Here is a 26,155-nt window from a genome sequence, read left to right as displayed (position 1 = left end):
TAGTACTGTTAGTACTGTCTGGATAAGTTGGGAGTGGTGGATGTTGCTACATAAGCAAACTCAGGAAGAGCAGGCTGGACAAGTGGACAGTGACGTGGACTGAGAACTGGCTGAACAGCAGTTCTCAAAGGGTCATGGAGTCAGGTTCTCATTGGAGGCCTGTCATCAGTGGTGTTGTGCAGAACACTGGGCCCAGTACTGCTTAACTTGGATGAAAGCTGGGAGGAGTGGCCGATACCCCCAAGAGCTGTGCAGCCCTTCAGGAGGACCTCAACAGGTTGGAGAGATGGGCAGAAAGGAATCATATGAAATTCAACAAAGGCAAATGCAAGGTCCTTAACTTGAGGAAAAATAACCCCAGGCACCAGGACAGGTACACTAACCTGCTGAAATGCAGCTGTGAGGAGGACTGGAAGTGGACAACAAACTCTCCATAAGCCAGCAGTGCCTTTGGGGCCAAGAAGCAATCCTAGGGTGCATTGGGAAGAGCACTGCCAGTAGGTCAAGTAGGTCAATATACTAAGTCCTAGTAGTGACTGGGAGTACCATGTCCATTTCGGGGCTCCTCAGGACAACAAGATGCTCCTGGAGCAGGTCCAGCAGAGCCTTCAAAGATGATACAGGGACTGGAGCATCTAATGAAAAAAGGCTGAGGGAGCTGGGCCTGTTCAGCATCAAGAAGAGACAACTGAGAGGGGACCTTATCCATGTCTGTCCAGGTCTGCAGAGAAGGGTCAGAGCATGCACCAAGCTCCACTCCATGGTACCAAACAACAGCACAAGACAAAGGGCACAAAGTGATAAACAGCAAGGGAAGTTCCACCTGAACATAAGAACTTTACTGTGTGGGTGACTAAGAACTGCAGATTGTCCAAAGGGGTTGTGGAATCTCCCTCACCAGAGACATTCAAAGGATGTCTGAACAATCCAATCTATGCTCTAGGATAAGCCTGCTTGGGCATGGAGGCCAGACTGAATCCAGTGAACCCTTTCTGCCATCCCTGATTCTGTAATAAGGATTGTGAAGGATAAGGATACATAACTGATCCTGAAAGCTTTTTCAGGAAACTTTCTTATCATTAAGTGTCAGTTAGAAGAAGAGTGCAAAAGTATTTCTTTATCTGTAATAATCAATAAATATCCATGACCAGAGAATAAGAAACATTAGAGGTTTTAATAAATTCTGTAAATTACACTTGCAAGCATAACCATCAATTGTCTTCATAATCTCTTATTTTTTTTAAAGAAAGGTGTGGTCTAATAAAACTAAATGCTTAAGTTTCAACTTTTCCCAAAACACAAATAAAGATACTGTTCTACTACCACCAGCCTCTTCTTGTAAAAAGAATAAACAACTGGTGCTATACCAATCTTATCTGAATAGTCATATCAAATGTTGCAAACTGAAAGTAAGTGTTTCCAATTATTTCTTGAAGAAATAAGTTTGATTTAGTTTCTCATCAGTTCCAGTGTTTTTCTAATGCTTTCAAAGTATTCCAATAAACATTATATAGTTTTTATTCAGGAAAAAATATAGATCTTTTCCTAGTAGTAAATCCTACTATTAGCACTTACACTCTGTCAGTTTCATGTTGAATATTTCCTCTTCAAATTTGCTTTCACAAATTACTTAGGCTACTTGACTTTCTCTCTGAATTTCTCATTTCCCATAAGAAAAACTTAAATTTTAGTAAGTTAAACACAATGCTCAAATTAAAAGATTACATAATACATTGCTTGCATAAAACATGAAATAGAATCATGATTATACCCAGTGAATATGAAGAATCTCACATTTAAGTTGTTAAAACCATGGGACAGTACAAGCTAGTCAAGGCGGCTCTTTAATAAAACATGAAGGGCTTATGCCATTTTGCTAGCTCAACTTGTAATCTCTTAAAAGCTCTTTAAGTTAATTACATCTAAATACCATTTTTTTTTCCTGAGAAATTACAGAAGCAATACACAATATGTAAAGAAAAGAAGATGGCCTGTTTAATGCCCTGTTAATATCCTAAGGCTTTAACAATAATTACACAGAAATACTGTGAACCAGAATTTATGAGGCTAATCACTGCCTGGAGCATACATGATAGGATACCTTCTTTAAAGGGTACTGTTGGTTATGGTTGCTGTTGGTTAATACCCACTACAGCCATTGCTTCACTTAAATGAATAAAATAAGCTGGTCTATGAAGATAAATAAAATAATTTACAGATATTCTATGGCTGTGAGTGTCCCAGGAAGTGGCAGGGGTCTATTTTAGAGCACCATAATACATTTAAAATTAATTTTTAAAAAACAGCCCAAAAATGGGTCGAAAGTGATCTGGATTTACTAATAAAAAATAAGAAAACAGTCTTGTAAAGTAATTATTAATTAAGTATGTCCAGAAATGCTCAGAATATGCACATAGTAACTACCGAAAAATTGTGAATATTTTTCAGGAATAGCAGTAAAATGAAATTAGCTATTCCACACAGCTGAACAAGTCTGTATTAACAAACTCTTAAGCTCTGTGGCACAGTACTAACTATAAGTCTGTGGCCACTCTTCTCCTCTCAGTAGATACTAATACTACTTGATGAACTAGCTGCTATTCAACTTAGCTTATCTCAGTATAAAGAGGTTAGCAGTGATAAAGTCACGCAGCTACTGAAATCCTGATATACATGGCAAGCAATTCTAAAGTTTGTGACACAAAGAACCTACAAAATGATTTCTGTTTCTTGCGATTTTCAAACAGCAGCACCTTTCATAACAGTGAAGTAACTTAATAAATTTGAAATTTGGTAACTATCTAAGACAGTCACATGATTTATCAGTCATGGTCCACCATAATAGCTTTCTCTCTAAATCAGAGAGAAATTAATTTGATGGGTGGACTATTTGGTGTATGAGGAATTGGCTGGCCAGTCATATCCAGGGGCCAACAGTCAATGGCTCAGAGTCCCAGTGGCCATCAGTGACAAGTGGTGTCAAGAAGAGAAGACTAAGGGAGACCATTCTGTGGTCTTTCAGGGCTTAAAGGGTGCTTACAAGAAAGATGTGGACAAACTTTTCAGCACAACTTTTATGATAAAACAAGGGGCAATGGTTTTAAAATAAGAGAGGGTTAATTTAGAGATAAGGAAGTTTTCTCACTGATGGGGTAGTGAAGCACTGGCACAGGTTTTCCAGAGAGCTGGCAGATCCCTAGAAACATTCAAGATCAGATTGGACAGAAGTCTGAGCAATCTGATCTGGTTGAAGATCTCTGCTCATGACATGGAGGTTGGACTAGAAGTCCCTAAAAGGTCTCTTCCAACCCAAACGATTCTATGATCTTCATCTGCACTTGTCTGCAAGAAGGACAGGCTGTGGATCAGCTGGGTGGGAAAAAATTCTGCAGAGAAGGACTTGGTATCTTGGAAAGCAGCAAAATGCTCGTGAGTCAGTAAAGGAGGTCAACCCAAGGAGTAAAGGAGGTTCACCTTATCCCTCAACAATGCTCTGAGGCTGGAGCACAGGTCCTACTGAGAGGCAGAGGGGCATTTTCAGTCTTGAGAAGTGGTTTAGGGGCACATAAAGCAGTTTTCTTGTACCTGCAAGGTAATCAAGACAAAGTGAGGTTCCAACAGTGATGCATGCTGGGCAAATGAGGCAAAAAATGTGTAATTTGAAACAAGAGTTTCAAATTGGATGCCTGCTTCAGAATTTTTCTCCATGAGGACCACCAAGCAGTGGCACAGAGAGGTTGTGCAGACCTCGTCCTTGGAGACTTTGATATGCAACTGTCCTGGTCTGGGCTCACAGCTGATCCTGCTGTGAGCAGGGGAGTGGACTACAAGACCCTCAGAGATCTAGATCCGATTCTAATGATATTGGTTTTAGCAAGCCACGGGTTTCTGGAAAAGTTAAATCACATAATTTACAATCTGGGGGCAAAATAAAAATGCAAGCAGAACTCACTTTCCTTTGTAATTCATTCAAAGACATACTATTTAAAATATATTTCATTTCACATGTAAATATCTATTTTCAAATGCAATAATTTCATTCTTACTTACGAATTTTAAAATGTCGCCAGCTGTTGTCTGAAAATTCTTCTACACTTTTTTTGCAAGTCTTTGATTTTCTTTTTTTTTTTTTTTTGAGTTATAAGACCATATTCCTTTACTTTAAAAATAATAATATAGGTGCTGTTTGTCACACTGTGATATTATCATTTTTAAAGGTGTACACCAAGATTCAGTAAGTTCCTTTACCCTAGGCCTCTTAAACTGTTTTGCCATGTTTAGACAGAGTGAGTTCATTTTATTCATCATAATCCTTAAATCTGTTTGAGAATCATTATTCTCAAAGGTGCAACTCTTTTGCCATTGTGCGGGTACATTCTGCATTCTATGTTACTAAATAAACAATTTTGTATATGGCTATACTGAAATGCATTTTTCCCAGCATGATCTTAGTTCACTAAAATAATCTAGATTACTTGGCATCAACAGTCTATCTTCAGTGTTATTTACTACCTCTCTTCTTCTTGCATCACCCAAAGATTTCAACAGCTATGATTTTAGAGACATCTAGAAGATATGAATGCAAATAATGAATGAATATTGATCTCTCCCCAATCTCTTTCAATATATGACACCAGCCTAGGTTCAAACTAAGAAACCAAAATTCATGGAAAAAGTAAGAGTAATATTCTAATGTGAAAGAAAGATGATGTTAACTTCATTATGAGGGATATAAAAATTGGATTTACAAATATGAGCTATACTAGTCTTCTTATGAATAAATATTTCTTAGTCCCTCTTTTGCTATTTGAGAAAGAATTGAATGTGACAAGACTGCCAGGAAGAAGAAACTTCCCAAGAAATCAAGCAGCATGTCCCTTGCAGCAGAATAGTACAGCTACAAATCTCAACTTCTGTTAAGTATTTGAGAGTTTTCAGTGCTACAGCAGCAAGTGACACATTCTGACCTCTTTCCCCAAGTATTAACAGATTCTTATTCCTCTTCCTCAGAAGCACAGCAAATATAAAAAATGTTAATCTCAAATCTATAAAATACCCTCTTTATAAATAAATTATATTAGGCTCTACTCCATTTAGTCTTTTTTCTTTATACTAAAAGAATCCTGCAGAGTTACAAATACTGCAAGTCTGATGTATGGTAGAAGATGCTTAAATTTTAAGATATATTCAAATTACGAGATTCTGAAATGTAGCTTAAATTCAATTCCCAATTTATACAATGAACAGTTTATTTTCACTTTATCTGTGCTTTATAGTAAATATTTCAGACATTTTAATTAGTCATCCTTAAAAAGACAGTTTCTTATTATTATTTTGTAAAGGAATAAATGGGAGCATTGAGAGATTAAAAGAACAAGATAGTAACAGTAAAGCCTACAATAGCACTCAACTCCGATACTTTATTCACAGGGTCATACAATTTTCCAAAATATCTCAGCATTTCTAAATTTTCTTTTTTAATCAATCTGTTATGTAAACAAATACATAATGCTTCAATTTTTTCCTTAAGTATAAAACTAATTCTGCAATAGAGGATCATGTTAATAATAAAATCTTCATATACTTGCCATCTAGTGTGAAACTAATTAAATCTAAAGATTCAACTACTCTTTCATAACTTTAGAGCATATGTTATTTAGCAAAGAATATTTAGCAAAATGTGTGGGTCAGACTTGAACTACTGGATATCACGCACAACACTGTTTCAGATCGAATTTTAGTGTCTCAATCCATCAGACCCTCCTTGAAAGTCCAGTATCATTCTCTGCAAATCAAGAGCTCAAGACAAGCACTGCAGGCATCCAAGTTCCCTTCTCTGCTGAACTCAAAAACATACTTGCATAATGGAAAATTATTTTAAAAGGTCAATTAAACCTCCAAACAGCAAATATTCTACGTACTTTGACCTATCAAAGGTTATGAAATGACAATCAGTTCAATAGCTTCCATCTTGTCCCTTGTTTACCAACACAACAGGCAAGGGCAGCAGGCGCAATTCTTCTCCCTGCACTTCTCCCTCCATTGTTTTTCCAGAGCTTTCTGCTCAATGAACAAGGTTTATCTGCCTGAAGGTTTGACTCTGTGATCAGAAGGTAACACAGACATATGGGATAAACAACTGGAGCCTCTTGCAAATTAAATGAATACAAACATAAATATCTATACATAGAATCTAACCTCACATACTATCAGTTTATTCTTTATTTTGAAAAATACAGAGGTGAGATGAGATGAGATGATGAGATGAGATGAGATGAGATGATGAGACCTGCACTCCACTCCTTTGCATTCACAATGCCTGCAATCCTGAGGCATAGCTCCTACAAATACCAGCTCTATTAGATCTCAACAGTTTGTTGTAGTTTTTATTTGGTTTTGTTGTTTTGTTTGTTTTTTTTTTAATCACCACAAAGATATAAACACAGCCAAGAAAATATGGTATCTAGAGGTACACAGAGTTTGGAAACAGAGATGATCATGGTCTAGCTACCAGTGATTTGTGTTTCCAAGATTTCCCCATGACCCTAGAAAGAAAACAATCAAAAATAACCCTGCATTGCTTGGCAAAAATGTTGTATCAAAATAAAAAAAAATACGTTTTAGTTCAAGGCTTGCTTTAATCAAATATACCAAGGTCAGGTTGTTGAAGAATACATGAAGAGCTTTGCTTTAGGATAAATTTAGGGTAAATTTAGGGAGCCCCAAATGTCACCCTAGGACAAGTTTGTTACAACTTTCAGTCAGTGTTCTTTTCAGTTATGCCAGTCTACACATGCGGACAAAAAAATCAGCTGACTGTTCTTCTGGGACCAGCCACAAGCAGCTGTCTAGGCTTCTGTCTCTTGTTACTCTTCTAGACCCTCATTCCAAATATGCTGTCTTGGTACTTGCTGTTTTGCCTTCTAGGTATTTTTGATACCTCCACAGCTATGAATATCTCTTTGAGTACCTCCAGCACATAGACAGAGTGTGCACCCCAAAAGCAATTAATCTTTCAAAAGTACATTTCCTATCTTCACATTTCTTCTGTTTCTATAATATGTTAACAAAATAACTCATGTTAAAGGTGTAATTCAGAGGTTAAGTCAATTTTGAATTTTTTTTTTTAATTAATATTTATTCAATGTCCCAATTTGACATACACAGCCCTATTAGGTGGTGACAACATAATGTGGTCTGACACAGTGAGACCCTTTTTTTTAGAGGTGTAATAAAACACTTAAATTTTCTCTTAGGGTATTTCCAGATATGAGTACTAACAAAAAAAATACCCTTGTTTTGTTGATTATTTGAGTAAGAATAAAGTTTGCACATAAAATTTTACCATACACTGACAGCCCTTGAAGCATTTTTTTAAATAAAAACAATTTCTTAGTGCAAAGCACATCTTCAGGACAACCTATAAAAACTTAACCACACTTAGAGCTCTCAGGACTGTACTTATATGGAATTATTCTTAAAACTGACCTCTGTTTTATGTGTGTATCCCGATGAGAACCAAGACAGAAGGAACAGGAGCAGAGAAAGAAAAATGAGTGCAACAGTTAAGATACCACTGTACTATTTTGTATATGCATTATATCACCAAATTCAGTGTATATATTTCAATATTTGACATTACTGTATTTGTTAAAGTTGATGTCAACACCACAGCAAGTTTTGTAGCTAAAGATCTTTTTCTGTCACTCATCATCACTTAACTATGCGAAAATAGAAGGGTCAAATTGCACTCTGGCATATCCATTTCTATTCATTAAAGCAGCCAGGCTTTACTGCACACAAATCTTGAGAAACATGAGACAATGAAAGAACATGCAATTAACAGAGAGTACTTAATGTTATGACTACTCAGCAGCACCAAGTGCCTGTAATAGAGAAAGTCCGCTATAATCTCATGAAAGATAAGATTTATATATTCTAGCACTTGTGTTACACACTGATGAACAACATAAAATTGACATAGTGCTTCTTCAGGGCTACAAAACATGTTTTCTTTTGCAGTTTAATTGACAATGACTACATTGACCTTTTCTCCATAATTGTAACTACAGTAGAGCAATTAGACAAATCGTCACCTCTATCATTTCCCACACATAATAGGCAAAAGCAGAAAAAAGCAGACTGTTAATCACCTTTTCATGCTGATGTTACAGCAGTACAATATTTTACACTTGCATACATGAGTGAAACCTGGAGTGAAAAAATTTGTTTAAATCATATACTTCAACGAATGAAAAGTGACAACTATAGAAGTGAAATATAAGAAATATTTAAAATCCTCTGATTTCCCAAATACTGTGTCCTAAATGAACAGTTGCATCCTTCACTACTACCATAATATTTTTTTAAGACAATTCACACTTTCACTTATATTTTGACTCACTTGGAGACCATGTATTGTAAGTAGTAGTAAACTCAATACTTTTATACAAATATTCCAAACCACCTGTGCATATCAAAAATACTCAGGAATTTGTAACATTTGGATTTTACATCTGATAATTCAGTATCAGACCTGTCTCCTTGTTTTTCATTCCCTCTTACTCTTCTCTGCAGGAATTTACTGTCACCTCCAAAGATGAGATAACAAAACCACAAAACACTTTGTGCTGTGCTATTATTCAAAATGCCCATGATTGTTACTGGGAAATTGCAGAGTATCTTGTTTTAGTAAGGAATTTCTTCACAAGCTAGAAATGCACACCTACCAGCATAGTTGAAAACATTGAAATTAATCTCTCATAGAATGTATGTTACCAGGATTTGAATCCTGTTTTGACAAGTAAAATCGTATCAGATATTTAAGACTAAGTTAATAATATAGACTGCATAACATTATAACATTATAACATTAAGTTTCCCCTCATATTTCTAGAATAGAGTTTTATCTTAATGTATAACTAAGTCTGGACACTGGACATTTATCAGTAAAAATTCTATGTTGAAAAATACCTTCTTTATGGAAGATTCTGCAAAAAAATTCTCTTTAATGCTCCTCAACAAACTGCATAACATACATGAATATATATATCCTTATATATACAGACATTATCCAATATTCAACATTTCAAAGCAAAAATATTTTGAAATTTCAGGAAAAATTAAAGCATTCTATTGAATGATGGAACCTTTACAGGGAAAATTGTAGAACATAGCCTCACTGTATGTATCTATTGTATGAATTTGTTTCCCTCCAAAACGGGAAGGATTTTGTGCAACTTTTTGTTTCCAGACATTTACAAGCATAAATTGAATGTTATTTTTTAACTGGAATATAGCTGGGTTACCTATGTAAACTATACTACCAGTGAATTTTAAAATATTGTAACCTAAAAATTATTTATTTTTCCTGTAGCCCTTTTAATATGCAATTGAGCAACATATATGAATCTTAAATGATATATGACTTGCTATAATAAGATAGATTAAAGCAAGTTTTGATTGCTCTCAGGGCACTTGCTGAGAAAGACTAATCATGACAGGCAATAGGCAGGATATGAAGAAGAGTTTCCAAGGCCTTTCTTGCAGATAAAATGAGTAGCATAACTTGCAGTCTCAGAAAGAGAAGCTTTATTTTCCTCTGCAATACTTTTTTTGACTCTTTGAATGCTCAAAATAATGATGTAAAATGAGGTTTGAAAGAGAAGTGAGATAAATGATTTGCTGAAATAAAGCTGAAGATCCAGTGACAAATTCTATCTGTAAACTCATTTCTTGAGCCCTTGCGTTATGACCTGGGGACTGCAAAAATATGTGTTGGAAATCACTAATCACCTAAGCTATATTAGTATGTTAAAAAGACTGTAAATGAAAAGACCAGCTATTAGGGCAAGATCTAGAGAAGAATAAAACCCAGCCACCTATTCCTACTTCTCTCCTAGCAGTTTCTATTTTGGCAGCGAAATCTACAAAAATGCTTCAAGAAAGTTTTTTTAAAGGTCTAACATTCACTTACAGACACTTATAATCCAAAATTCTAGAAAATAGTTTTATGAAAAAGGGAAAAATAAAATCAACTTAAATTCTACACATTCCTTTAACTTCTAAAAGGTTCATGTTTTATCTTAATGTATGTTACAGTACAGTATTGTACATGCATTGTCTTGAGGTACTTGGAACAGTACTTGAAGAGACCAGTCTATCCATAGCTATTTAAAAATAAATATTAAATTCCAATTTCAATGTTTTCTGATTGGTATGCTAGTAAAAAAGGCTACAACAGTGAAAATTCTAACTAGCTTTTGTACTCCTTTTTATAAAACCTGTGGTTTTCACATTGCTTCACCTTATTTATTTCATAGAACTCATAGGTATTCAAATTAACAGATATATGAATACATCACCATTTAGACCAGGGCTAATCAGGAAACACCTCTGCAAATTTTATTCAGCAAATATTTGACAGTATTGATCACTGGGATTCATTCATTTTACAGAAGAAAAATTAGTCAAAGCAATGTTGCAAGCAAAGATAAAAGTTTATGTGCAACCGAAAATTCTTCTGAAATGCTTATTTTACAATTTGACCTGAAGTGTTTAAGCATATTCTTAACAGCCCTCAATTCTGTGGTAAGATTTTTTCAAAACATGACTACGTTTTAATTAGAAAATTAAATCTGTCAGGGACAGCACAGAAGAATGTGTATTACAGCATTCCAGGATAGTAACCTATAGTAACCACGATAAACAAAACATCTTTTAGACAAATATTATACAAGAAATTCCTCATAGTACAAACCTTTATCTTTTGCTTAGAGCACAGTCTAGAACAATTGCTTATCATCACACATACTGAGAAATCTAGATTAAGATATTACTAGAAAACCTAGTTTTCACTTGTATTTTGTCACATTGCAGCTGATTTGAAGCTGCCCCTTAAACTCAACCAACCTAGGAGAAAACAAGTCCCTGGATAAGGTAGGGACAAGTTGGATTCAAACCCAAGCAAAGACCTCAGCCAACCCTGTTCTAGCTGACATGCAGAGACACTAGCCAGACAGCTGGGCAGAGAGGTTTCATCCAATCACCTGAGCCTGGGAAATCCAAAACCCCTAAAAAAGCCTGTTAAACTCATTGCTGCCTGCTGATAACCCATGGTGTTGTGTCGTGTGTCTGTCTCCAACGTACAGCTCCACGTAACAGTATTTCAATTCTCTTCTTTTTTTCTGAATGCTAAATGCAAAACCAAAACAAACACGATCCAACATTATTTTTTTTTTTAAGTTTATACGGTTTTAAAATAGAATGGATTTTTGTGGGTTTATGCTGAATTGAGGATTGAATATAACCTGAAATTTCTGAGCTACTCTTGCTATTATGTAAAATCAAGAGAATCCATTACATTTAGCTTCAAGCTATGATAATTACTGGCAGCTCTGTTGCTACTGTCATCAACAAGAGACCAGAAGCAGGCAGGAAAGCAGTCCAAATGGAGACCACTGAGCAGAACTAAGTTACACAGAATGTATTTTCCTTTTTCTCCGGTTGCCCCAGGAGAGTCTAATATCATTTAAAATTCCTGACACGGTCTCCCAGGCCAGAAGACAATTAATGGATGAAAGCTTGAGCACGCACTTTTTATTTTCACCCTGCTGAAATGAAAAAGGATGGCACAAATTTTCTAAGCTAAATTCTGCTGGCTAATAATTACTATGTTTGAAAGTAGAAATGGGACTACCGTTCGCAATACAGATTAGAGAAACTCTGTGTAGAAACTGGGTATATACATGCATAAAATACATCACATGTGAGGAAAGGCATCCTCTTAACATAGCTTGCATATGTTAAAATTTAAAGAACCATTTTAAAAGAAATCAAAACCACTAGATACAGACATGCAAAAAGAGAAACCACTGAAAACTATCAGCCAAAAGAAATACATAGATTGGAAGAAAGTAGAGCTATATAAGGTAAGATCTTGTACTTTAAGTAATTGTTTACATTATGCAGGTATTTTCAATATCTGAAAAATAAAAGAATAAATATTTGAATGCCATGTTACAGGCCTTTCTAAGTAATATTTTGTACACTTTTCAGCCTAACAAGCAAATTGTTATGCCTTTTTGATATAAAGCTCCCAAGAGCAGCACAGAAAAGCGAGTTATGCAATAGACAGGTATATAGTCTTCCAGAGTAAAATTTATCTGAATCAATTCAATAAAGACATAAATATTTCAAAAGTTGGTATCTTCTCAGTGACAGTAATCAGAACCATAAAAAAATAAATTTGTTAGATCCGAAGTTGATTTATGTATGACTTATAACATCTTGAAAATATGTTGGAATTAATGTATTTTATATATCAAGCATAGAATTAATTAAGGACTATAAAAGGCCTTTTGGCTCCTGGTAGTATTGTGCAAATCAAAATGTATCTTCCAAATTTACTCTTCCAATCCAGTATGGCTGGATTTTTTTTCCCTTTTATATCAGCTCATGCTTGATTTTCCAGATTGAAATAAACTGTGCAACTTCAGTAGCATTGAAAAGGACTTTCAAGGAGCTTAGAAACATGAATTGGCAGAACTGCATAACTCCTAGTAAAGTTAAGCTAATAACAATATGTATCTGGAAAGAATCAGAGGAGGGCAGAACAATTAGTAGATAATCCACTATACACATCTGTCAGTTTGAAATTCAGTTTTATAAATTAATTCCCATTGTTCAACAGTAGATGGAGAACAAAAATGAGCCTTTAGATTCTGTCCTGTTCTGCACTGGGCAGGGTCCACGAGCAGTTGATTAATCTTTCTGGCAGCCAGGATTTTTAGATGCTGCATCCAGCCTCAGGTTTTGAAACAAAGAGTTTAGCATCACTAACTCTTGGTCAAGTCTCATTGAAATGTACTGCAGCTCCAGCAAAAAAATACTACTGATACATTACTCCTCAAGCAACAAATTATAGTAAATCAGAATTAGAAACTTGTCTAGATGTAACTCTTAAGATTTCCCTAAGTCTTCTTTAAGTCTTAAGACTTCCCTAAATAGGAAGCATTCATTCATTCAACACCTTTAGCAAACCTACTCATTTGCAAAAATGTGTTATTAACCATCAAGAGAATATGTTATATATGTATGTGTACATTTGCATACAAAAAATGAAATATAAAGGCAAAAGCATAAACTTCAAGATACATTCGGTTTGAAAGAAAAGTAACAAAATATAAATAAAATCAAAATCATTGCGAAACTGTAGCTGCACTGATCTCAAATAACAACTGTAAGGCGTACTTCAACACACAATTTTTTCTGTGTGAAACCAGATATATCATGTATGGCTTGTTATTCTGCTGACTTATATAAAATGTTCATTTAAAAGTATATTATTTAGTTTTACCAGAAGGGAACGAAATAATTACTCGTCATTTCTATTTGTGAAGTGAAATGTTCTGAAAGTGAACAGAAGGCCAATCTTTTTATTTTACTATTCACAGACTTTAAAAAGGTTTCCAGGTAGGTTAATATTGTGATGTAGTTTGCCTTCCCCCTGTCTATAGGAAACTTAAGGAATAAGTCAGGAAAACACTACTGGCAATCCTTTTTATTAGGAGTACTTTTCACTTACTAGAGATCCATAAACTTAATTGAAACACCTCTAGTAATGACAAGCTGGCAGGTGTTGATAAATCTGGCTATGTACAGCATGTCAAGAGGTAACAGGATTCATTTCTCAAGGGAAAGAAGTACTACTGTATAGAACTATGCAGATCCAAGAAAGCAAAGGTGTCTCCCTGTCTTAAATTATGCAGATAAGCACAGATGTCATTTTCATCAGAAAAATGATCATGTCAAAGGCAATAGCCACTTATAGAAATGTTCTAATGTAATTGAGGAAAAAAAAAACAAACATGAGCATTTGAAATACAATGCATTAAATGCAGGTAAACTACTTTTATTTTAACTCTATCCTTTAGAAACAAGACAGAAAGTCCTGTTCGCTCTCTCTCATGCTCTGGGAAGTGTTTCAAGGATGGGGGGATGACAACAAACACAGAAAAAAACTATTGTCTTTGGAAACAAAGCTTTTGATACTGTGCTACAAGGGAGCAGACTACAAGTCACACAGTCTGAGTGACTGAAAATTGCAAATTTGTTCCAATGCATAGTATTTGGAATTGCTCTTAACTCTTTGACTATCACAGACTCACAACCATCTGCTAAATGCCACAGGCAATATAAATTAGATTTTATCAGACAAAGTCTGAAGGGGAGGGAAAAATAAAACAAGAAATAAAACAGAGTAGAAGGAGATAATTGGTACGTGGAAAGAATGAGGGCAATACACTAATTATTCCCACTCTTCACTATAAGCAGTAACATTCCTTGTGGGCCTTCTTTAGGACTTCCTTGACCAATACATTTTTCAAAATCAGGAGATAATTGTTCAAACATGTCATTACAAACTTTGAAAAATCAGAAGCAGGCAAGGAATATGGTGAACCTCACTTCATCTATCTCCATCTACCTTAACAACCAAAATACACACTACCACAAGAGGTTAGTATGAGAGTCACGAAGTGGGTAAGTTTGGAAGAGGCCTGGAAGGCACCTAGAATCCTTGTCTCTAAGGAAGAAGACCCCACAGCCTCTCTGGGTAACTTGTGCTTCGGTAACTTCCACCACCACAGTGAAGAAATGTTTTCTGATGTTCTAAGAGAACCTCCCATGTTCCCGTGTTTGCCCACTATCCGTCACCAAGCACCACTGGAAAGAGCTTGTCTCTGCTCTCTTTGCTCCCTAGTTTCACGTGTTTATGCACATTGAACCTTTAGTTCTTCAGGCTGAACAGCCCCAGTTCTCTCAGCCTGCGCTCAGAGGCCAGCTGCTCAAGTCACTTCATCTTATTTTTGGTCCTTTGCAAGATGTAGATAGAGATCCAGTATGTCCCTGTCTTTCTTGTACTGGGCAACTGAGAAATGGACATGGCACTCCCAGTGTGCCAGAACGACAGAAATTATAGAAATTATATATGAGATATAAGTGGTTTTGACAGTGAAAAAATTCAGGCTATATTTAATGACTGGGCAGGATTTTTCCTGTCTTTTCTGTCTGTATAGAACTATGAGGCCTGGGAAAACTCTGCCTCTCTGAAAGCTAGCTGGACAAGCTGGCTGAGTCCTAGCTCGCTTCAGGCACATGGAGGCGAGTATTTACCAGTTTCTTCTGTATTCCATGAGACTAAAAACTAGATTCATGGACTGAAGGAAGTCTCGGACCACTTTACCATGGTTCTGAAAAATAGCAAATCACAATCACAAGGTATGAACAGAAGTCAGTAAGATTTCAAGCAAAGAGACAGTTTTAGCCTTTAACAACTTTTATTCTTTGTGTTGCTCACTTGTTTTTGCCTGACTATATCCTATAGGCGTCACCACGACCACCACTTTAAATTACTGCTTATTTTCCTCATTACATTATCACTGCACTTTCAGTGCAATATACTATAATACTGCAAGTTATTCATTCTGTCAGCTCAGCTTCCACTTCATCACTATCTTCCTCTTCCAGCTGACTAAAACTTTTCAAAGGTACATTAAATTCCTGTATCCTTTACAAGTCAGTACCTATTGGTTAATCTTGAATTCTAGAAGCAAAATACCCCTATATTTAGCATCACAGAAAATTCAGAATACACCAGCCTTCTTTGGTTTTAACAAAAGAAAAGCAGGGCTCACTGAGTAACCTTATCAGGATTGAAGACAATTAGTATGCAGCATCTAACATATTTCCTATAAACATATGATTGCATGATCCCCCCCATAAGGTAAATTTATGTTCACCCACACATATACAAAGAAAAAAAAAACACCAAAAAATTGCTGGCTTTCTTTCATTTTGAGCTTAGAATCCACGTACCAAGAAACAGCCTAAAGTGAATTCAGAACATGGTTATGTTCCTTTCAAATGGTATTTATACTGGATATACTGACAGGCTCTAAACAATACAGTCAGTGCAGTAAATCACTGGGACACCCATTCCTTTTTCTCACATCTTTTCAAGTACTGTGTCTATTCTGACTGCATGGTGAATTATAGGTTGCAACCTCAGAATATAGCAGTAATTGCAATGAAGACTACATCTTCTTTTCTGAGCCATGGCAGGTTGGATTTTTTTAAATTTTCTGTACTGCTTTAAATTATAACACTAGAAGTATTTTATCTGTACAGAAATGATACACAAAACCTTTCCCTTTTCATGATGCACTGAGGAATCAGATTTATAATCCACTGTCATTTCCATGCCTTCAGGGAGCACTGCACTTTCTTAATTTCTGTAAGGAATGTCATACAGAAAATCATCAAGCCACATTTTGTGTCAAGTCTGCCATTTTTAATTATTAGCAACTAAGTTTAAGAAATTTCTCCTTTGTTTTATCAAGTGCATATCTATCTCACAGAATTTTTTTATGCCACAACTGATAAAATTGTTTAGGCTGATGCTAGTCCCTTGCACTAAATTACCAACTAATCACAGGAGATATTTATCATCTCAAGTTTTTACATAAGAATTGTCAGACTTAATCACCTTCCTCATATTTTCACTATTTACAGACCGCCATTTATCATACATTTCAGCAGTGTGACAGCAGTGGACTATTTTCCCCATTTTTCATGTATGTTAAGACAGACAAAAGCATGCCAAATCATGACAGGAGCTTGAAAGTTTTATTCTCTCTGATAACATCAATTTCCACCAAAAAATGGTCTCTAAAAAACCTATTTTTAATACCAGTTTTATCTTAGTTAGAGAGATAAGCAGAATTAGCAGGCTAAAGCTAATAAATGGAAATTTACACTTAATTATATGAAATGCATTGTGATTTTTATCATTGGTTAAACTCTGCAGATAGTATGATCACTCTAATTAAATGTTTGTAAAAATTAATTTATTTGATAACGATGCTGAAGAAACAGTTCCCAGAAGCCTTTATAATGTGGGTTCAGGGATGTTATAGAAGCTGAAAGGATGACTAACACTGGTAAGGTTAGTGATTTCTGGGGTAACTGCTGAGATGTATGGAACCATACCCCACATTCTTTTTCCACTGCACTGACGAGTAAGAAGAGTAAGAAAACATTTAAAACAAAGATACCCAGAATAGCACAAATATACAGCTACTGCCTCATTCTGGAGGAAGTTCATCCTGCACTCATGATTTTGAAAGGTGCCATTCTCTACAGTACTGCACAACAAGAGCAAAACTAAATTATAAGATATCACATCACTGAAATAAGGTATAAGTGACAAAGCCCAAGTCTACCAAAGGAAACACTGAAGCATAAATGCTACATCAGTATTTACAAAATCATAGAAACTGAGTTGCGGGGGATCCATGCTTGGAGCAACCTGTTCTTTATGAACTGTACCCATAGAAAAAGCCCACAATGGAGCAGCCCTTAAAGAACTGCAGGCCATGGGTAGGACATACAGTGGAGTAGTTTGTGCAGGAGAGTGTGGAAGTGTGGGATGGAGTGGCAAGGATACCTTAAATGCCTGCCAGGTGGGTACCCAGCTGCTTCTCAACCCCCCTCCTCAGCAGGACTGGGGAATAAAATAAGATGAAACAGGCCTGTAGGTCAAGATAAGGAGTAGGAAATCACTTGCCACCTATGCAAAACAGACTTGGTTTGGAGAAACTGATCTAGTTGCCAATTAGACAGAGCAGGATAATGAGAAATAGGAACAAATTTAAAAACACCTCAGCTGCCATTTTTGCTGTGCAAAGTACTCCCAACTCCCTTCTCTCTTTTTGCAGAGGGTAATGTGGTATGTGGGTCGCAGTCAGTCCACAGTACTTTTCTCTGTTGCTCCTTTCTTCTCCTATTCTACTCCTCTGTGGGTGTCTCATTTCACTTTATCCTACTACTCTGGACACAGAAAAGGGGTGTTTTAATTTTTTTTAATAACAATTAAAAAAAAAAATACAACACCCAAAACTTAAAGGTAATTAAAAAAATTTGCCATGCTTAGGCGTATTCTTTGTCCAACTTCTATGCTTTGTATTGAGTTTTAAAATAAACTTGGCAGTCAGTCTCAAATCATTTCACAAAACATCTGCAGGGTAAAGCAAAATTTCTTCTAAATTTAATTAAAAAAGTATGACATTCAAAAGAGCAAGTAATTTTAAAAGTAAAATTGATTTGTGTTACATTATTTCAGTTTTTATTGAGTTCAATTTTTTAATGTAGCTGACTAAACATCTGATAAATATGCAGAATACTCTAAGGAGATCTCTCAGATAATTCAGAATAGATGAAATTAAATTAGAATAAAGAAATGCTAGCATTCACCTAGAGTGATTCATGACAAATATTGTATAAAAGGAAGACTTTACTATATCCACAAGTCCAGATTATATGATATTGTATGAATAAGTATCAATGCTCCTGAAGTACATTGCAACTTCAGTCACATCTAAGGTGATGAATAAGATGCTATATTAGCATTGTAGTCATCAAAGTTCAAATGGACATTTTTGATTAGGAAAAAAATAGGCAATATGAAAGCCTTGAATTATTTCTTTAGAAGCAATTTCATTAAAATAATTTCCACATCAATATGCAGAGAATTTTAATTTCAGGAGAAAAAAACTTTTTCTTTTATTTTTCCAGAAAATAATCCTAGTGCTCACAAACCTTGCATTTTATTAAAAATACACTGTAAAAACCAGGCTACTATTGTAATGCTCAAGTCTGCTAGTGAAATGTTGAGGCATTCACATATACCAGCAGCTCTGGGACTAAACACAGTGAGCTAATCTGCTGAGATAATCTTCAACACTGTATCTTCTACCTACAACAAATCCAGGTCTCATTAGATGCTCCCAATGCTACATGAACTCATGGCAGGCAGTCAACATACAATTTTGGACACTTCTCTAATGTATGGAAGACCACATTAACAATTTACTAAGTAACAGCATGGAAACCTGTTGTGCTGTTATGGCAGCACATTTCTCCCTCACTCAGGATTTTTCATAGAGGAGCACAGAGAGAAGAAAGAGAAAACAACTTCTATTTCTGCTCCTTGTTTTTCTCATGTGGAATATGTTTTGAGAATTGTTTACCTGGAGTGAGTGCTTGATTGGATTCTGGTTGGATTGGATTGCTTGAGCCTGATGGCCAATCCAATCCACCTGGGGTTGGACTCTCAGAGAGGGTCACGAGTTGTGTTAGCGATACAGAGTTAGAGAAAGTAGTATGTGGTTTTAGTATCTTCCTTTATATAGTATATTAATGTATTTTAGCATAGTTATAATAAAGAAATCATTCAGCCTTCTGAATTGAGTCAGACGTCATCATTTCTTCCCATTGGGTTCGCCTGCATTTACAAGTGGTGACCCAGTGACGTAGGTGAATTACCAGGACCTGGATCAGTCTGACCGGTCCACAGCTGTGATCTAACACGGGAAAGGAGGTGAGCCCTCTTGAAGAGGCATGTCCGAAATCCCTGCGAGGGATCGGCAGATGTCATCCACTGCGGGAACCCTCTCTACAGGACCAGGTGCAGCCCCGAGCAGTTTGCCGTAGTCGGACGCCTCTGCCTGCCTTTGAAAAGGTACTGATTTTCTGATTATAACACTGCCCTGACCTGGGGTGGTCTTTATCTTTGGGAAGACATGTCTGATGACTTGGACACTGGTTTTTATTGTCTGGATCACCGTATATATGCTGTCTGGAGAGATTTAGCTCAGAGCCATGGAGTCTGCGTCCGCCGGTGATTTGTTGGAGTTTCTCGAATTTGCAGACAGTCGTGTTTTTTTCAGGAATCTGGTTTTCACACCCTGAATCCAGAGGTTTGGAAATCCCTGTATTTCGTTGTCAAGCGATGCGTCCTGAGAGATTTCCGAGCAGCTCGGTACATGATAGGTTTTTTAAAGCTTTTTTCGGATAGTCCGGAGATGGATCCCAGTGAGCACATCTGCAGAGGGCGGGGGGGAGTCCTTCAGCCCCCCCCGTCATGGCCGGACAGGGATCAGCTTGTTCGAGGATGTGGGGCAGAGCCTTTGTCCGGGGCTCAGAAGTTTTCTTCTGCTTTTGCGCGAGAGGAGCTTTTCCCACCCCCTCCACCTCTTGCAGAGCGTGAGCCCCCCATCCTCCCTCGGCCTCGGCGGAGTCATCGCCTCCCTCGCCGGCTGCAGCCGCGCCCCTCCTCTGCTCCATGCGGAGCTGAGAGGAACACCCGCTGCTGAGCGCCAGCCTGAGCCCGCTCCGGCGGCAGCGGAGACACCGCCTCCGCTCGCTGCTTGGTCAAATCCTTCCCCGGCTTCGGCTCGGGGCCCACCCTCTGCCAGCGACAGAGGCGGCTCCAGCCCCGCCCGCTGGCCCGGAGCCTTCGAGCAGTGATGGGGAAGCGCCCAGCGGCCCCGCCGCCCGGAGAGCAGCGCCCCTGCGCCGCCCGCCCCCTCAGCTCGGCGGCCCCGCCCCGCCTGCGCCCCGGCGCTGCCCGGCAGCTCTCTGAGCCTGCCGCCGGAGTGAAAGTTAGAAAGCTTAGTGCCTTTCTGGGGAAAAGCGTTTTGCTTGGTCCTGCTCTTGCTTGGGTGGGGCATTCTCGCCTTCCGCTCACGTCTGGGGGGCGGCGGGACGAGTTCTGGGGATGCTGCCGCTGTCTTGCGGCCGGAGGAGATGGGGATGCTGGTGGAGCTCCGTGCCAGCCCAACCGTGCCGCAGATCCTGGGAATCGACAATTCTATGGGGAAAACACCTTCTCCGCCGAGCCCTGGGGCAGCTCTTGTGTCGTGCTCTCGTTTGAGGGGCGGGCTGTGAAGATGAAGGCTTCGCCTCGCCGGTCGGGCTTGGTTTCCTTGCCCCCAGAGCCCCCCCCTCGCCTGTCACCGGGTCTGGACTCCTCGGTCCAGCCCCCCGGCTCTGGTCCCCTGTGTCCCCCCGGGCCGGCTTTGGGATCTGTGTTCTGCCCACGTGGACCTGGGCCACCAGCTCCACAGGGTCTTAAAGCCTGCTGCGTGCTCGCCATTCTGATTCCAATATTTCAAGAAGAAAGAAAAATTCACTGAAATTAGATTTAAGATTAGTTAAATAGAGGTGGTTGAAAAACTAAAAAAAAAAAAAAAAAAAACAACAACAAAAAAAAAAAAAAAAAAAAAAAAAAAAAAAAAAAAACCAACAAAACAGAAAGAAAGTTGTTGGTTTCAGAGCTTTGGCCATGGCATTTCAGAGATTTTCTGAGTTTTTGAATTTGGTGATGGTTTTTTGCACCGGAAAAGTGTTTTGGTGTTTGATAATTATATGATGTCACATTTGGTGGCTTGGTTTTTTTTTTATGGGTTTGTTCACTGTTGTTTGAATTTTCTTCAGTTGTTCTGTTTCAGGATTGAGAAGGACTTTATAAGGATGTCAAAATCAACATCTCCAGTCAATGGACACTTCTGAGACTCAGCTGTTTGGACTTTGAAATTTGAGCATTCTTTTCATTGTTGTTTGGGTTTTTCTATTGTAAGTTTTTTTTAGAGATTTCATAGATGTTTTTGCAGGTAAGGAATTTCTTTGAGCATTCCACATCAGAATTTGATTTTGCTTCTGACTAATAATTAGCAAATTGATAAGGGAACCTCTTCAGATGTGTTTGCTTTCTTTTGCAAAGGCGCCGCAGAAGAACTGCAAATGCAGGGTTTTTTAAAAATTTATTTTATTTTTTAAATTTATACGGAAAGGGTGATATGTGGCAGCACATTTCTCCCTCTCTCAGGATTTTTCATAGAGGTGCACAGAGAGAAATGAAAGAGAAAACAATTTCTATTTCTGCTCCTTGTTTTTTTCATGTGGAATGTATTTGGAGAATTGTTTACCTGGAGTGAGTGCTTGATTGATTTCTGGTGAGGATTGTTTGAGCCTGATGGCCAATCCAACCCACCTGGGGCTGGACTCTCGAGAACAGGGTCACGAGTTGTGTTAGAGATAGAGTGAAAGAAAGTAGTATGTAGTTTTAGTATCTTCCTTTATATAGTATATGAATGTATTTTAGCATAATTATAATAAAGAAATAATTCAGCTTTCTGAACTGAGTCAGACATCATAATTTCTTCCCATTGGGTTCGCCTGCATTTTCAACACTCTGCCAACAACTATGATACCCAGATGTGAGAAACTGGCAGTGCATTAATGACCTAGTCAAATAAAGTAAATGGAAACTCTCTGAAGGTTAATTCTCCCTTCTCCTGACTCTGAAGCAGTATAGTTTGATTTTCAGGTTTATGGTCTGTTTCCACGTTTCCACTGAATTTTTTTTGTATATTGACTTCCTAACTACTCTCCTCATGAAATGTCTATATTTTCAAATTCCTCTGTCCTGGACTCCAACTATAATCCTCACCAACAAATCTCAATCATTACAGGGTAGTTAGACTGTCCCATTACACGGCCTAGTCTGATTTATCCATAGTGGATTTTCATGGAAACACAAAAGAAGAAAGAGCCATTTTCTCAGAAATGGAATAACAAGACTACATTCAGGTTTTCCACCTGTGCTAACAGCTCAAGGAGGTGCACAATAATGCCCCTCTTTCCCCCCCATCACCAGTTAGAAGTCCAATGATGGTAAGCAAAATTCTCACTTTTTTACTGTGCCATGGAGATATTGCATCTCATCCTCCAAGTCACAATCATAACTTGGTCTCAGCAACATCCAGATGTTCTGCAAATCTTTGCAGCTGCTATCTAAGTCACTCACAATGTATGCAATAAATTACATTAAAAAATACAGGTCTCTTGAGATATTATTACAAGAACATGTGGCACAACCTACAGAGGAAGAACCAAAGTTCTTAAATGTTTGGGAAAATATTGTCCTTTGACTGCAAAAGTAATTGATAATTTTGAATTGCAGGTGGCATCTTATCCTGGATGACTGACAGTGCCATGGCAAAAAAAAGTCTCACTGTACCAGTAAATAAAGTTCCTTGCCTTATCTGCATTATTCCCTTCTTTCTAAGAAGAAACATAGACACAGTAGGGGCTGGAAAACATCCTCTATACAAATAAAAGGAAATATTTTAATAAGATGATGACTGAAGCAAGCAGAACCACTCTTAAGATTTCACAGTCTCTGCATAGCTTTTAAATGTCTGTCCCTAAGTGAAATTATGTAACACAGATATTGAAGTGAATTGCAACTCTCAGGCCACAGTGATGAGATTCACAAAATAAAGTTAGAGACTGTCTGCTGTTTGCTTCCTGATCATTATGGATATAATGAATAGCAGATGTTCCTCAAACTATTAAAAAACCCATATATCCCTGAAAACTTTGCCAGCACATCATGCTACATTTCCTGATTCCCCCACAAGATTTATTTCTAGCTGTTCTATTTTTACTTCATCAACTGAAATTCAAAAGAACAAGGGCAGTGACCATAAGAACAACTTCAAGGTGATAAGGTTACAGAAAGCAAGCTTCACTATGTACAAAGAACTCAATCCTTTCCAATTGAAAAGACTTGACGTAATCTACTCATGATACATATGAAAATAATTTGCAAGCTTGGTTTTGTTCATATTTGAAAGAAGTAGGATTGTTTCTATAACAAACATAACTGATCTGAAAAACAGCATATGAAGCTTTTGAGTCAGCTGTAAAACTTAGAGAAGAATTCATTATGTTAGATTACTTTGAGAGGCATTTTATGATCTCGTTTAACTCACAACTTTTAGAAACATTTTTACAAATCATCAGATGAGACATCTTTTTCCTTCATTTTAAAACTAATGTCAAGAGTATCTCAACTGAAGATATTTTTTTGGCTTAGGTAAATTATTTTTTTTACTGCCCCACATAAGCTTTTTAGATGCTTATATCCAAAACAAAAAAGATCTCTAATCAAAACACAGAAATAATGGTCCTCATAAATTCTTGCATATGCATAAGAACCACAGCAACAAAAATCATAGCAAGTGAATACCAAGTAGAGGTCTTATACTGTGAAAATTTAAGTTATTTAAGAAGAAATGTAATGATCACAGGATTAACTCTAATACCATGTCAAGCAAGAAAGGACCGTAAGTATTTTAGTTATACTCTTGCTTATGGAAAGAAGTTTAATGGATTTCTACAAACAATCATGAAATCTAAAAGAAAGTTTTAAAACCAGTGACTTATTTCTACCAAGTCATAATCAACCACCTTTAAGAGCTACTTAGCTCTTGTAAGTTATACTGGTATTTTAAAAGCCTTCTAGTTTTCTTTCACACTCAATACTATGCACAAAGAAATGGAGTAAAACAGTTTTCCAAGGCTTTGAAGAAGTCTCAGTCCTCAGTTATCTAAAGTGAGCAGAACACTGTCATATTAAGTTTGAAAAGGTCTGGAATACAAGTCCTATGTAATTTGATCTCACAAGTAAACCTGTTTGATAAATGGGTGGGGAGTGGGGGAGAGGTGGAACCAATCTTTATTTTAAAACCAGGAATCAGGAAAAACATTAGACTCTAGTATCTCATATGCACTTGAAAGGTATCAAGAGACAGAATCTCCTCTAACATTCCTTCTCCAGACTAGAAGCCACTCAATGACACCAAAATTTAAAAAAAAAAAAAAAAAAGGGTTGAGCTTAAATAATTAATTAATTTACTTAATTTAAACTAATGTGCATTTTATCCCAAGCACCTGAACAGTCCTGTGAGCTTTTAAAAGCTCACTTGTATTCTCAAACTGAGTACACTCAATACTCCACGAAACTGGTGTTTATTTCAAATAAAGTCATGTAGTTGCACCAGGTTCTTATATAATTTTCCATTATTCTCAATTGAGCTTTTAGGAGGAGTAAAGCAAACAACTTTGTTCAGTTCAGACTAGTATTTGGAGTTTCATGCCACTTTTAGAATAAGAAAAATATCTGAATTGTCAAATTACTGCTTAAAATTTACAGGCATTAATTATTTTCTAAATTCTCTTTTTTTCTTAAACTATGAGATAACAATTAAAGATTGTAAATTTATATTAAGTATTAACAAATACAATCAGAAAAACATTAAATGGAAAACTTTAAGAAACAAAAATAAACAACTAAAAGTTACATACATAAGTAGATTATCTGTCACTGCTTGAAAGGGCTTCCTTTTCTTGTTAAGATTCACATTTCTTGTAATTCATACTCAGTGTGAAGTTTTAGAGTAATATGCGTAGAATTAAAAAATATACTTACAGTAATTCTAATAATGAATTTTCAAGAACAGTTTGACAGTAGTTCAGAGCAAACTTAGCCCACTGCTGTACTCAAAACATTCAAGCAGATGGATATATGTTTCTAAGTACTTTAATTAAAACCTGAAAACTGCCTGTTTTATAATTAGAATTATTATTATTATTTTTCCCAGCTTATCCTCGATATTTCCAGTAACCTCATTCTACATGTGAAAATAAGGCTCTACAGACAGAAAAATGAGGCAACTAAATGCTTTCAAAACCAATGAAGTTTCATCAAAGGTCTAACCTAAACCAACAAATCTAAAAAACTGTCTTAAGGGCTAAAAGAAGTTATGGCTAAATTACTGGTACTTCCAATTGAATACAATGCAATTTTATTACTTTTAGAATACTACACTTTCACCAAAGTCTGAACTCACCTACACATCAGTACACCCTTAATCACTTCTGAAAACCTTGAAATCTTATTAAAAAAACTAAAAAGTAACCATGGGAAAGAACTACAATTGCTAGAACACATTATTCTGGTTTATATGAAACTGTTTTAGAACCCCTTTCTGTTAAAAGTGTCTTTTTCCTTTTGTTTAAAGCAGCAGTAATAATTAAATAGTCTGGTAGAAGAAGTAATTAAAAATATTCTTTCCTGTGTACCCTCAGGCACTGACTTTGCTCAACATTTTCTTTTAAAAGAAAATGTTCACTTTTAAAATTCTCATTTTTCATCTGATCTGTGATATAACGATACTTAATTTTTTCCACATACTTGGTGTTGAAATATATTAGTTGATGAAAAGTCTGGAATACAGCAGGATAGGAGGTATTCTGGTCAAAAGGAAAAGTCTAGGTAAATAACCCAGTCATTCTTCCATTTTGATTCTGGAGTTCTTTGCAAAAAAAACCCCAAAACCGGCCAAACAACCTTGTTGCTTTCCAAAAATACAGGAATTCCACTATTTAATTCACAAGCAGTTCATTT

At 36.8% G+C, this 26,155-nt stretch overlaps 1 protein-coding gene across 2 annotated transcripts in view; it reads right to left on the bottom strand.

Annotated features, from left to right (window-relative positions):
- Positions 1-26,155, bottom strand: part of FBXL17 (F-box and leucine rich repeat protein 17) — a 274,595-nt gene that overhangs the window by 154,061 nt on the left and 94,379 nt on the right. The window lies entirely within an intron of this gene.

Source organism: Lonchura striata, chromosome Z (assembly GCF_050655825.1).
Source record: "Lonchura striata isolate lonStrDom1 chromosome Z, ASM5065582v1, whole genome shotgun sequence".
NCBI lineage: Eukaryota > Metazoa > Chordata > Aves > Passeriformes > Estrildidae > Lonchura > Lonchura striata.
The sequence above is the reverse complement of the archived record's forward strand: the minus strand, read 5'-3'. Positions and strand labels throughout refer to the sequence as shown.